Genomic DNA, 13,001 nt, shown 5'->3' on the forward strand with positions numbered 1-13,001 from the left:
GCGAGTCTTGCATCCAAAACTCACCAGAAAATGGCGAACTTGGCGCTGACGTCATGCTGGTTTCAAATCTTTTTGGTGGACTTTATGGACTTTATAAAAGTCCAGAGCAAGTGCTTGTGATTTTGAAGGCTTTTCAGTTGCAACCCTGCGGCTATTGCTTCTGAAATTTCCTGTACTGTAGTGCTTTGACTCGGTGCATGTATAAATATGGAAGCGAGGCACAGCTGTTTTCTAAGCACTCTTATTATCTAAGACTAAGTCTTTGGGTATATTCTATCCTTTCAAGTCTTCTTTTATTGCCTCTACCTAAGTTAACTTTGGTCTTCCTCTACTTCTTTTCACGTTACTATCCTGGCTTAGAATTGCACTACGTACCGGTGTCTCTGGAGGTCTTCATTGGACATGTCCAAACCATTTCAACCGGTGTTGGACAAGCTTTTCTTCAATTGGTGCTACCCTAAATCTATCACGTATATCATTGTTTCGAACTTATCTGCATTGCAACATACGCATTTCCGCGATACTTATCTGTTGAACATGTCATCTTTCGTAGGTCAACATTCTACACCATATCTTATTCACATAGTTTTATAATATTTTTCAGGAGTTCTCTAATTAAATTAAGATGCTTAATATTATTAATATATAAACTTGTAGGAATTTTTGTGATAAATTGGTGATAATGTTGACTCTAAAAATTTCACAGTAAATTCCTAATGTTATTAGATGTTCACCGTAATTTTTTAGCTCCTGAATAATTAGTTGCTAAGATAGCTAATGAGTCCTAGTTTGAGTATATATTAAATCAATGTAATGGATAAAGAAACACCTTGGGTTTGTATAACTAAAACACTTGTTGGGAAATAACGTCTTATTCGACAACGTGAATACGTAGCCTAGTACGTTAGTCATTAGAGCTAGCTCGTTAGTTTGAGAGGCGTAATCGTATTTTTAAGAGTTGCGGTTGTCGTTGATTAATTACGTCTCTACATTGCATCCACGTATATCATAATAGGAACAACGATGGATCGTGGAGTTGACCAAAGTAGCAGAAAAGATGGTGCCTTGTTGATCGTGTCACCACAATAGAGTGCTAACATTTGGTTATATCTTACCCAGGCAAGCCTCGGTGCATAACTCCTATTATTCTACACTTTATTTTATGCTTGTGCATTAAGTTTTAAGGAGTTGAATGAAAGCCTATGAGTCCTACTAGTATGTCAGGATTATGTAGATTGCTATGCTAAAGGATTTCGGTAGAAGTCGAGTGATTACCTGTCACTCGTGAGAGATAGGAAAGATATTATTGTTCTTATTATCATATAACTATCACATGGAATATATATGGATGATAGTTGGAGACCGGGCGGGACTGTGCTTTGAATTTGGATTTGGGCTTAGTTAGGCAACCGAGCGAGGCTCCGGTTGCATTTGTCCCGCCTGTGTCAATTGATGACCGTCCGTTGTTGTGGATGGTAGTCAGGTCACAGACTTATTATCCTGAGCACATACTTACTTATGGGAGCGGGAAGACTTGTTACTCTCTTGTCATGGGTTTCGTCTCTTTTCGGGCTGGCTTTTACGGGTGGGTATTAGGTGGAGGTCTAAGCACCATAGTGAGACCGGGTCTCAGGTGTTGGGGGCTTGGAGTCCAAGTTTGAACGGGGATCTGTACCCCTTGGCAGGAGTGGAACGGGTTGGTTTTGTTTGTGCCTAGGGTATAAGCGAGGCGTGTGTTTCGGGGTATCCAGCTGTGATACATTGATTCATGAATCGCCGTTTCTGTGAGATGGTATGACTTGGCTATGGTCTAGCACCGTAGTAAGAACTGGAATATGAAAGATGCTAAAATAGTTCTAATTGCTTACCATCTGCTTGAAAGTAGCATAGGTGCTTACATAGAATGGTTAGTTAATAAACTAATGATGACTGCTAATAAAATTGAATATAAGGATGCACTATTAGTAATGCTTCCTACAAATGCAATAAACCAGCAAGCCAAATAAGCCTTGCATATCCTTGGAGTCTTTTATTTTTCTCCTATCGGGTAAGTCTTGCTGAGTACAATCGAGTACTCAGGATTTCATTCCTCCTGTTGCAGGTGATAGGTGAATGCTAGAGCTGACTCTTGTGTGTGAAAACCTTTTGGTGGGCTCAGAAAGGATTCCTTTCATGCTGTGATCGTAGTGTTTATTTATAACCCCCACTAAAGGTTTTTATAAGAAAAGATGTAAAATCTACTAGCATCTCTGGTATATAAATGTCCACTATGTTAATACTTCACCATGTCATTAAATTAATATTTATTTTCGCTGTAACTCTGATCATATGTTGTTCTCCGCTGCAAGATAAAAATGCGAACCTAAAATGTATAAACTTTTTTACAAGTAAAACTGTCTTAATTCTTCTATTGCATTCAACTTGTTTAAGTACTCTAATGTTGTAATTATGTGATGTAAGAAATGGTTAATAATGTTATAAGATTTATTCTCTCATTTATGATCCTGACGGAAGAATGTGGATTTTTTAGTTCTTCCTTGGGTGTGCTCGACAGAACAGCACAATTTAGTGCACTCTCTTGGGTACTTAGTGTCTAATGGAAGACAAGTACTCTTGGGAAGGCAATAGATTAGGTGGTTCTACCACACAGGGTCCCTCCCGGGCGAGAGCTTCAACGGTTTCTTTGCTAGTTTGCCTAAAAACTAGTCAGTTTTTCGTCACGCAAGCACGTTAGTTATCCTTTGGTAGTTTGCTTATAAACATCTCCGTTCTTCACCACAAAAGAGTGACATTCTTGCTGCGTTCTTTGGTTCATAGCGGCCCGGGCGTCCAATGCCCTTGTTGGTGTGTGATTTGGACCACATCCAATGTCAACATACTTTTTGGTGACTCCGCTGAGGAAGATTGGTTCGGCTATCTCTTATAGCTGATCTCTCTGACCTAGCCTTACTCCTCGCTGATCTATCTTTTTGAGTTCACCATTACCATTGCATCTAGCCCAAAAGGCCGATCGCTTCTGGTTTTGACCCCTTGTGATCTCGTTTGCGATTTTGCAACAAGTTGCGCTGCTTATTGGAAAATTTAGCAAGGCGGTCAAGTTCTAAATCATGGAGTACCAAGGTGATTCATCACAATTTTACTACAATTACCCAGAGGTACAACTTGCAAATGCATCTTGTCGGTGTTTTGGACCGGGGGGGTCCTCAACCAACGAGTAAAAATGTGCTGCGTGTTCCTAATTCCGGATGGTGATGCAAAGAGACACAAGATTTATACTGGTTCAGGCAGTGGGTGCCCTACATCCAGTCTGAGAGAGCGTTCTTGTATTCCTTGCACCGAGGTGCTCGTAGTAGGGGGTTACAAGCTGAACGAGAGAGGGAGCTAGCCCTAGGTCTCTGCAAGGAGTAGCGCGTGTTACAGAGTGTTGTGTGTTTGGTTCCGATCCGATGTGTTCTAGTGTCTGTGTTTTGATTCGATGCCTAGAAGCGGCCCCGGTCATTCCCTTTTATAGTCGAAGGGAGGCACATGGGTGGTACATGTATTAGCTACATGACGTTTGCGTGGCGTTCTTTGGTAGGGGTGGCGTGTCCGAGCTCTGTAGCTTGTCACTATGGCGGTATGGTCGGTGGAGCGGTCTTGTCCTCTACGCACTGGAGCGATGCGCCGATCACGTTCGATCCTGTGCGGCGCGGGAGTGTCGAGGCCTGGCGCTGGTGATGCAGAGGGCCGAGGCCCAGCCAGATGCAGAGGCCTGGCCGTCGTGGAGGGCTCGGCGGGCGCGTGTCCCGAGGATGCAGAGGCTCTGAAGCGGGTGGCCGAGGCTCTGTGGGAACAGTTGGTCTTCGTATGTTGTTTCCAAGGCTACAGGGACTTAGACATGACTTTCCATGCTGTGCTATCTTCGGAGCAGGGATTAGGCTACACAGTGTAGTGCGATCGTCAGCCGTGGACACAGTGCTGAGCATAGTGGTCGGTAACCCCCGCCCTGTCCTGTCTCTGATGGCAGGGCGTTGATGCGACTTCCGTCTCGTCGACCACTCTGCTGCACTGTGCCGTCGGGCGGGTGTCGAAGTGGTTGAATGCTTTAATTAGATGTGACGTTTCATCAGAGAAGTCGGTCAGCGGTGGTGACGAGGCTGATGCCGAGCCGGTCTCGAGCGAGTCGGTAACCAGATGCTCGCCCGAGGCCTTATAGCATGGTCCTCGAGCGAGGCGGAGAATCAGTACCTTATCTAGGGCCTCGGTCGAGGCGGAGAATTGGTACCTCATCCGAGACCTTTCGGTGCGGGGCCTCGGGCGGAGCGGAGAGTCGGTACTTCTTCTAGGGCCTTGGTCGAGGCGGAGAATCGGTACCTCCTCTGGGGCCTCGGTCGAGGCAGAGAATGTTTCATGGCGCAGGGCCTCGAGTGAATTAGAGAATCGGTGCCTCGTCCGAGGCCTTGCGGTGAAGGGCCTCGGGCGAGGCAGAGAAATGGTGTCGAGACCTTATGGTTTGTATTTTGGTTTCGTTATTTTGAGGTCTAAGCAATTTTTTCGGTTCTTGCTTAGGGTACCCCTTTTTATGGTATTCAACAGTAGCCCCCGAGCCTTAGGGGGGGTGTGAGCACTCTCTCTGAGGTTGAGACTTGGCTTGTGATAGCCCTTGTTGGGATTATGTTCTGTGCTCGAGGCTTCGGTGGGTGCGCGCGAGCGCACCCGTTGGGTGTAGCCCCCGAGGCCCTAGAGGAGTGGATTCATTCCTCCAGGGGCTTTCTTTCCTTTTGAGTGAGGGGTTTTATCAGGTTTTGCCGAGCCTTTGAGTGCGAGTTTTGTGTCGCTGGGCCTCGGCTTTGTCGCAGGAAGAGCCCCCGAGCCTCTGCGCGGAGCAAGAGGGCAGTCAGGAGCACCCCTGTCTTTTTATACGGCCCTCACGCATCCTTTTCGCTTGGAAGAAGGGGTTTTTGCCGAGCCCCCGCATGCGAGCTTGGGTCGCTGGGCCTCGGATTTTGTCGCAGGAAGAGCCCCCAAGCCTCTGCGCGGAGCAAGAGGGCGGTCAGGAGCACCCTGTCTTTTTAAACGGCCCTCATGCATCCTTTTCGCTCGGAAGGAGGGGTGGAGTATGCTAGGCTACCCTTGGTGGGCGCGAGCAGTGACATCTTTGGTGAGCTATTATCAGGTAAGTCCGAGTGGAGGCCCATGCCCCATTCGATAGGGGTCGGCTAGTGGTCCAGAGACGCACTCCAAAAGTACCAGTGGGCTTCTCTAGTGGGTGCCAGGGTCGTTCGATTGGCCCTGGGGGCTCGGTGCCTCCCTACGATGGGATCCCCTTTAGAGACTTCCCTACCGGTCTCGGACATGACTTAGGGCATCCCAAGCGATTGCTCGCTTGGGCCTCGGCCATGTAAGGGCTCGCCCATAGTTGTCCCTGACTCTGTTTGTCCTAGGGTGGCTGTCGAGACCCTCAAGGGCCCAACCTTCAAACCCCTGGACCGTAACGGGCTCGGCGCCCAGTTCCTTGGTTCGAAAGGAATCGACTGACAATGGTGGGCGCACCTTTTCAGGGCAGTTCCTCGGGGGGGGGGGGGGGGGGGGGGCGAAAAAGGCGCCTGCCGTTGCTGCGGATGGATTGCGATGCGATGTTTGTGGATGGGACGTTACTATGCATAGTTAGTAAAAAGGCGGACGTGTGGGCGGTTTAACCGGATCTGTATTATCCGCGCTAGATCTAGAAAATCATTTCCCCAATTTCGTCGCCTGCCCATTTCTGATTTCGTTGCCCGCCCATTTGCCCTCTCCCTTATAAATACATGACGAGCCACGCCCCTGCCCCTCCTTACCTTTTCTGCCTGCATTCGCCCTCTCTGCCTTCGAGCGGTTGCTAAGAACAGAAGAGAGCGCTAGGAAGAAGAAGAGAGAAGGGGGAGGAAAAGAGAGAGTGAGAGAGAGCGAGTAATCGAGAGTTCACCTTACCGCCGTAGCCACATTGTCCACCACATCCATGGGTAGTGGCACTGTTGTGCTCTAGGCGGATCCTTGGGGTCCATCTGACGTGACCGCCAAGACGCTACAGTCGCTCGTCGATGGTGGTCTTCTCTGCCTGGTCACCGACCCCAACATGCCGGAGTGGATTGTTCCGGGGAACGAGTCGGAGCCAAGGCCACGTGATGGCTACGTCGTGAGCTTCGTGGTCTTCCACGAGCGTGGCTTCGGTTTGCCAGTGGACCGGTTCATGCGGGCGCTCCCACATTACTATGGCGTGGAGCTTCACAACTTCAGCCCCAACTCCATCGCACAGGCGGCCATCTTCGTCACCGTCTACGAGGGGTACCTAGGCATCACCCCCACTGGGAGCTGTGGCTCCACTTGTTTCGGGTAGGGCTCACCACCAAGCCGGTGGGCATGAAGGGTGCTTGGAAGGCATTGAGGGCCGACGGCTGCACCTTCCAGGTGCGCCAAGACCGGCAGCTCCTCTACATCCCGGCCCAGCTCACCTCGTCCAATCGCCGATGGTACGACAGCTAGTTTTACCTCCGCAACGACGATGGCGGGCTTCCCCCCTATATCGGGCGGGTCGTGGAGAGCCAGCCGGATAGGTGGCGGTACGGTGTCTCGAAGGACGATCAGCCCAAGCTGGAACTGCTCCTGAGGGCTCTGGGGAGGCTACGTGACTGTGGCCTTACGGCGACCATGGTCGTGGCAGCCTTCCACCACAGGAGGGTGCTGCCGTTGATGGCTCGACGATGGTGCCTATTCGAGATGATGCCGGACGAGCCGATTGACGGCATCCGGTTGTCCGCCGCCCCCCTCTCTGACGAGGAGGTTCTACGCCGGGTGAGGAAGACGGTGGAGGGGCGGCTGAAGAGCGGCGGTCTAGCCCCGTTCCCGATGCGCCCATCATGGGGGTACATTTCCCTGGTGAGTGTTCATTGCTAAAGCCCCCGAGGCCTTCTTGCTCCTTACACTTCCCGTCCTACAGGGGATGAGGGATGTGCGAGCCTCCCCGCCGCCTGTTCCCGAGGACGTCGGGCAGCGAGCCCATAACAGGGCACACACCGAGGCACGCAAGAAGTGGAAAGATGCTAAGGAGGCAAGGCGCAAGAAGAAGATCCTTGAGCATGATGAGTTGGATAAACATCACCGGCGATAGGCGCGTGACGGTCTCCTGGTGGAGCCATCTTTGTCACCATCGGACTCCTCAGGCGACGAAGACGATGAGAGCGAGGTGGGGCAGGGTCCCCTAGACTACCTCCCCGACATCAGGGAGACGGTGCCTGGGGCATTGGGAAGTGGCCCAACGTCCCTAAGAGGAGGAGGAGAGGGCGTCTCGGGGCTGGCGACTGCCTGCCCTGGTGCCGAGGACGACACGCTCGAGGCACAGGTGTCAGAGGAGCGTGCCGTCAGCCCGGTGGGCTCGACGGTAGAGGAGGAGCGGGCTATGACGGAGGCTACTCGACTGCCTCTGTAGGGGGTCGAGGTAGCGCCAGAGTTCGGCGAGGGCCGGCCGGCTCCGGCGGATACGGCGGTCGCGCCACTGCCGCTGCCCCCGCCACCGCTTGTGACAAAGTGCACGGTGGTGAAGGTGTTGGTTCCTTGTGCGAGGTAAGTGTTTTATCTAGTGGAGTTTGCAATAGTTCCCACTCATTTTTTGGTCATAGGCTGACCTTGTGAGTGGCTCATTTTTAGCCGGAAGCGTCAGGCGGAAACGCTCGCCCTGGCGCCACTTAAGGCGCTCAAGGTGGGCACTAGCTCTACCGCCCGATGGTTGGTGGACGTGTAGGCCGCCCTGCAGCGTGGCGTGACGTCGGCTAGGGCCGACCCAAAGGAGCCGGCTGCCCAAGGAGAGGGTGCCGAGGCGGCCACGGAGCAGGTGGGGGAGGAGGAGCCTACGCCCCTCGAGTCCGTGGACCTTGAGGTGAATGAGGTCGAGGCGTCTACCATTACCGAGGCCATCGAGGGTGAGGCCGGGGCCCCCAAGACTTCTGAAGCCGAGGTGGTGGACGCCGGGGCCCCCAGGACCGCCGAGGTTGAGATGGCAGAGGCCGGAGCCCTCGGGTCTATCGAGGCCGAGGCGGTGGGGACAGAGATGGGGCAAGCTTTGGCACCGCCCCCGATTCAGGCAATCTCGTCTGATGATTCTTCTCAGGGGAAGGAGGCGGCGGACACCGAGGCGTCTAGCACCACGGAGCAGCCGGTCCTGATTCCCACCGAGGGGAGCTTGGCCCTTGTCTAGGTCCGACCCGAGCCCCGTGGGTGGAACGGCCCACGTGTTCTATGGCAGAACCAGGCCGACCCTGAGGGGGATCCTGTGTTCGCCCTTGAGGACATCGCCGAGGGGGGGCGCTGGAACACCCTCAAGTAGTACCACCAATTGGTAGAGCGGTCATTGCAGATAGCGTTGTCCGTTATGGGGGATTTGCCCGGTGTCGTCCAGGTACATGCTTTCTTTTCTCGTGCCGTGTTGTCTTTTCTCTGAGCCCCCTCACAGTGTTTGACATACATTTTTGCCTACTTAGGAGCTCAAGGCCTGGTCGCTTGGGAAATCAGTGTTCCTACGGAGGGAGAGGGACGTCTGGGACCAGCTCCGACGGCAGAAGGACTTGCTCGCTGGTGTCAATGAACGTCTGTCGGCATGGGGTGCGGAGGTGGAGGACCTCCACCTTCGCTATACTGACCTGAAGGCCGAGGCGGCCATGGCTCAGGAGCAGGCCACCCCTTTAGCGGCGCAGATCGAGGAGCTGGAGGAGGAGCTGACCCAGGTGGCCGGCGAGCGGGACACCTTCAAGTCCCGGGCTGAAGAAGCGATGGCCCCTGCTAAGGCCATCGCCGAGCAGCTGGGTGCAGAGCAGGGTGAGCACCTGTGGATGAAAGGTGCCCTGTCTGAGGCTATCAAGGCGGCCGAGGCTTAGAATAAAAAAGCTGAGGGTGAGTTCTGTCGAGCCACGCCCCTTGTTTTATTTGCCTTTCTCGTGTTTGGCCCCTAACTCCCTATCGTGATGTAGATCTGGAGAAAGAGGTCTCCCGGGCGGCCAAGGCCTCTGTCTCAGTGCAGGCAGTGCTCAACACTGAGATCTGAGAGCACGACACGCTGTAGAGCACTATCCATACCCCCTACGAGGCCCTGGAGGTTGCAGGGGTCAAATTAGGCAGCTCCCTTGGGAGCCGCTTAATTGCGTTGAGCGGCCGCGTCCACGAGCGGCTCCGTGGGGCACTGCATACGGGCATCAAGCGCGCCCTGGCCATCGCTCCTCACATTACACCAGTGTCGACCTTGAGGCCATCCGCGAAGGCTACGTCATGGCCGATGACGATGAGAAGGCCGAGGAGGAGGTGATGAAGCTGGCCGAGGAGGTTGAGGCCCCTGGCACGGCGCTGGCCCGGCTATTTGAAGAGGAGGTGGTTCTTTCTGCGCCGTCCATTGATGCTTGTGACCCTGCATTTTGACCTAGGCCAAAGGGGCCATGTAAATGGATTAGGAATCACACCTCTGTATCATAACATTTGTGGCCATCGAGGCCTTTAAAGTACTTGCGTATGTGTGTTTTTTAACCATTTTCTATTATATTTCCGAGCCTGTGCCCTCTGTCTCGTTCTTGGACAAACACAAAGAACTTCCTCAGAGCCTAAGTTGTCCCCTGGGTGAAAAGGTGGTGAGGGAGTTGCCATAGCCCGGAGGCGTAGGCCGTTCTCATGGCTCGGCCGGCCTTTTGGCCCTGAGACAAACTTTTGGTCCTTAGGTTTTTGCGATCGTCCTATCAGAGTATACAGGAGAGTTTGGCGTAGAAATTTTTTCGAAAGACGGCTAAAGAACGGTGTTTGGGACTTAGGGGCCAATTTTTTCTAGCCCCCGAGGGAGGCTCAGTTTTGGAGAGGCAGAGCCGAGTCTCCCTCATAGCGTTATTGTAACGTCGAGCCCCTATCGATAGACAAGTTCTTTGCAAAAAACTTCCTCGGAGCCTAAGCTGCCCCTCGGGCGAAAGGTGGTGAGGGAGTTGCCGTAGCCCAGAGGCGTAGGCTGTCTCGCGGCTCGGCCGGCCTTTTGGCCTTAGGGCGAACTTTCGGTCCTTAGGTTTTTTACAATCGATTTTCCTAGGGGGGATTTCTCGAAAAATTATAACAACTAAAGAATGCTTCTTTATTGCATTTCGAGAAACAATGTATATAACGCTTGGAAATTTAAGGGTAGAAACGACGTAGCTGTTCTATGTTCCAAGCATTGGTGAAGACTTCACCCTTCTCGTTGGCTAGCTTGTAGGTCCCCAGCTTCAGTACTTGGGCGACGATGTATGGCCCTTCCCATGGCGGGGCCAGCTTGTGGCGGCCCTTACAGCTCTGCCTCAGTCTCAGCACCAGGTCGCCCACCTTCAGGTCTCAGCTTTTAATGCGTTGGGTTTGGTAGCGTCGTAGGGCTTGCTGGTACTTGGCCGAGTGTAGCAGTGCGATGTCTCGGGCTTCCTCCAGCTGGTCGAGGGCATCCTCATGGGCCATGCAGTTGCTTTGCTCGTTGTAGGCCTATAGCCTCGGGGAGCCATACTCCAAGTCGGTGGGGAGGATGGCCTCGGCACCATAGACCAGGAAGAACGGTGTGAACCCCGTGGCCTAGCTTGGTGTATTCCTCAGGCTCCAGATGACCGACGGGAGTTCGACAAGCCATTTCTTGCCGAATTTCTTCAACCGGTTGTATATTCTAGGCTTGAGACCTTGTAGGATCATGCCGTTTGCACGTTCCACTTGGCCGTTTGTCCTAGGGTGTCCTACGGCCGACCAGGCCACATGGATGTGGTGGTCGTCACAGAACATCAGGAACTTGTGGCCGGTGAATTGCGTCCCATTGTCGGTGATGATGGTATTTGGAATCCCGAACCTATGGATGATATCAGTAAAGAATAGCACTGCTTGCTCGGACTTGATTTGGGTGATTGGGCGAGCTTCGATCCACTTGGAGAACTTGTCGATGGCTACCAGTAGGTGGGTACAGCCCCCGGGTGCCTTCTATAGAGGCCCAACCATGTCTAGCCCCCACAAGGTAAATGGCCATGTGATGATGATGGTTTGGATGGCTTGGGCCAGGAGGTGCGTCTGCCGTGCATAGTACTGACATCCCTCATAGGAGCGTACCAGCTTCGTAGCATCAGCTACCGCTATTGGCCAGTAGAATCCTTGGCAGAAGGCATTTCCCACGAGCGCCCAGGGCGCCGCATGGTGCCTGCAGGCTCCCGCGTGCAAGTCCCAAAGTAGGGCTTGGCCAGCCTCGGTGGTGATGCAGCATTGGAGGACACTAGATGGGCTTTGTCTGTACAACTCACCGTTGCTAAGGACGTAAGTTTTGGCTCATCGCGCAAGCCATCGGGCCTCGGTCCTATCTGTAGGAAGCTCTCCTCGAATGGGGCAATCAAGGAACAGGACCTGCCAGTCCATTCCTCGGTCGGCCTTGGGACATTCCATGTCGATCGCCATGGCCTTGGGCTTGGGCGACGGGGCCTCAGTGACAGAGGGGGCCTTAGGCCTTGCGGTGGGCTTGACCGGGGGGCCCTCCTCTGCCGCTAAGACGTAGTTGATGGAAGGCTTGTGAAGGTCTCTGGCGAAGACGTTTGGGGGGACCGGGGTCCGCGCCGATGCCATCTTTGCCAGTTTGTCCGTGGCCTCGTTGAATCTTCGCGCGATGTGGTTGAGTTCGAGGCCATCGAACTTGTCTTCTAGGCGATGTACCAGCTTGTAGTACGCCTCCATTTTGGGGTCATGGCAGCTTGAACGTCGAGATGCCGCACCCCAAGTTTGGTGGCGATCTGTAGGCCATTGACGAGGGCCTCGTATTCAGCCATGTTGTTGGAAGCGGCGAAGTAGAGCCGAATTACGTAGCGCATGTGCACTCTGAGGGGTGAGATGAAGAGCAGACCCATGCCTGCCCTGGTTTTCATCGGAGACCCATCGAAGTACATGGTCTAGTATTCTGCCTGGACTTGAGCAGGGGGCAGCTGGGTGTTGGTCCACTCAGCTACAAAATCGGCCAAGACCTAGGATTTAATTGCTTTTCGCGGCACAAAAGATAGGGCTTCCCCCATGAGTTCGGTGGCCCACTTGGCTATTCTACCCGAGGCCTCCTGGTTCTAGACTATCTCTCCCAAGGGGAAAGACGAGACCACGGTCACCGGGTGGGACTCGAAGTAGTGACGCAGCTTGCGTCGAGCCAAGACTATGGTGTAGATCAACTTCTAGATGTGGGGGTAGCGCGTCTTGGCATCGGAGAGCACTCCGCTGATGAAGTAAACAGGTCATTGGACGGGTAGAGTGTGCCCCTCTTCTGGCCTCTCTACCACTATGGCCACGCTGACCACTTGGGTTATTACGGCGATGTAGAGTAAGAGGGCCTCGCCCTGGGTCGGTGGCACCAGGACGAGAGGATTGGTGAGCAATGCCTTGAGCTTGGTGAGAGCTTCTTCAGCCTCGAGGGTCCAAAAAAAGCATTCAGATTTTCTCAAGAGTCGGTACAGAGGCAAGCCTTTTTCACCAAGGCGTGAGATGAAGTGGCTCAGGGCCGCAAGGCATCCCATCACCCTCTGTACTCCCTTGAGGTCTCGGATTGGCCCCATGTTGGTTACGGCTAAGATCATCTCTGGGTTGGCCTCGATGCCGTGCTCTGAGACTATGAATCCCAAGAGCATGCCTTGGGGGACCCCAAAGACACACTTCTCGGGGTTGAGCTTGATGCCCTTCTCTTTGAGACATTTGAAGGCTATTTTTAAGTCATCGATGAGATCACTGGCCTTCCTAGACTTCACCACGATGTTGTCCATGTAGGCCTTGATGGTTCGCCTAATGTGCTCGCCAAAGACTTGGGTCATGCACCACTGGTATGTGGCCCCTGCATTTCTGAGACTGAACGGCATGGTCACATAGCAGTACATGCCGAATGGGGTGATGAAAGAAGTCGCGAGCTGGTTGGACTCTTTCATCTTGATTTGATGGTAACCGGAATACACATCGAGGAAAGACAGGGTCTTGCATCCCGCAGTGGAGTCGACGAT

General features: G+C 53.2%; 1 pseudogene; it reads right to left on the reverse strand.

Annotated features, from left to right (window-relative positions):
• The window catches only part of LOC136542745 (protein argonaute 12-like), a 249,583-nt pseudogene that overhangs the window by 59,223 nt on the left and 177,359 nt on the right, over positions 1–13,001 (reverse strand).

This window comes from Miscanthus floridulus, chromosome 1, assembly GCF_019320115.1.
Source record: "Miscanthus floridulus cultivar M001 chromosome 1, ASM1932011v1, whole genome shotgun sequence".
Taxonomy (NCBI): Eukaryota; Viridiplantae; Streptophyta; class Magnoliopsida; order Poales; family Poaceae; genus Miscanthus; species Miscanthus floridulus.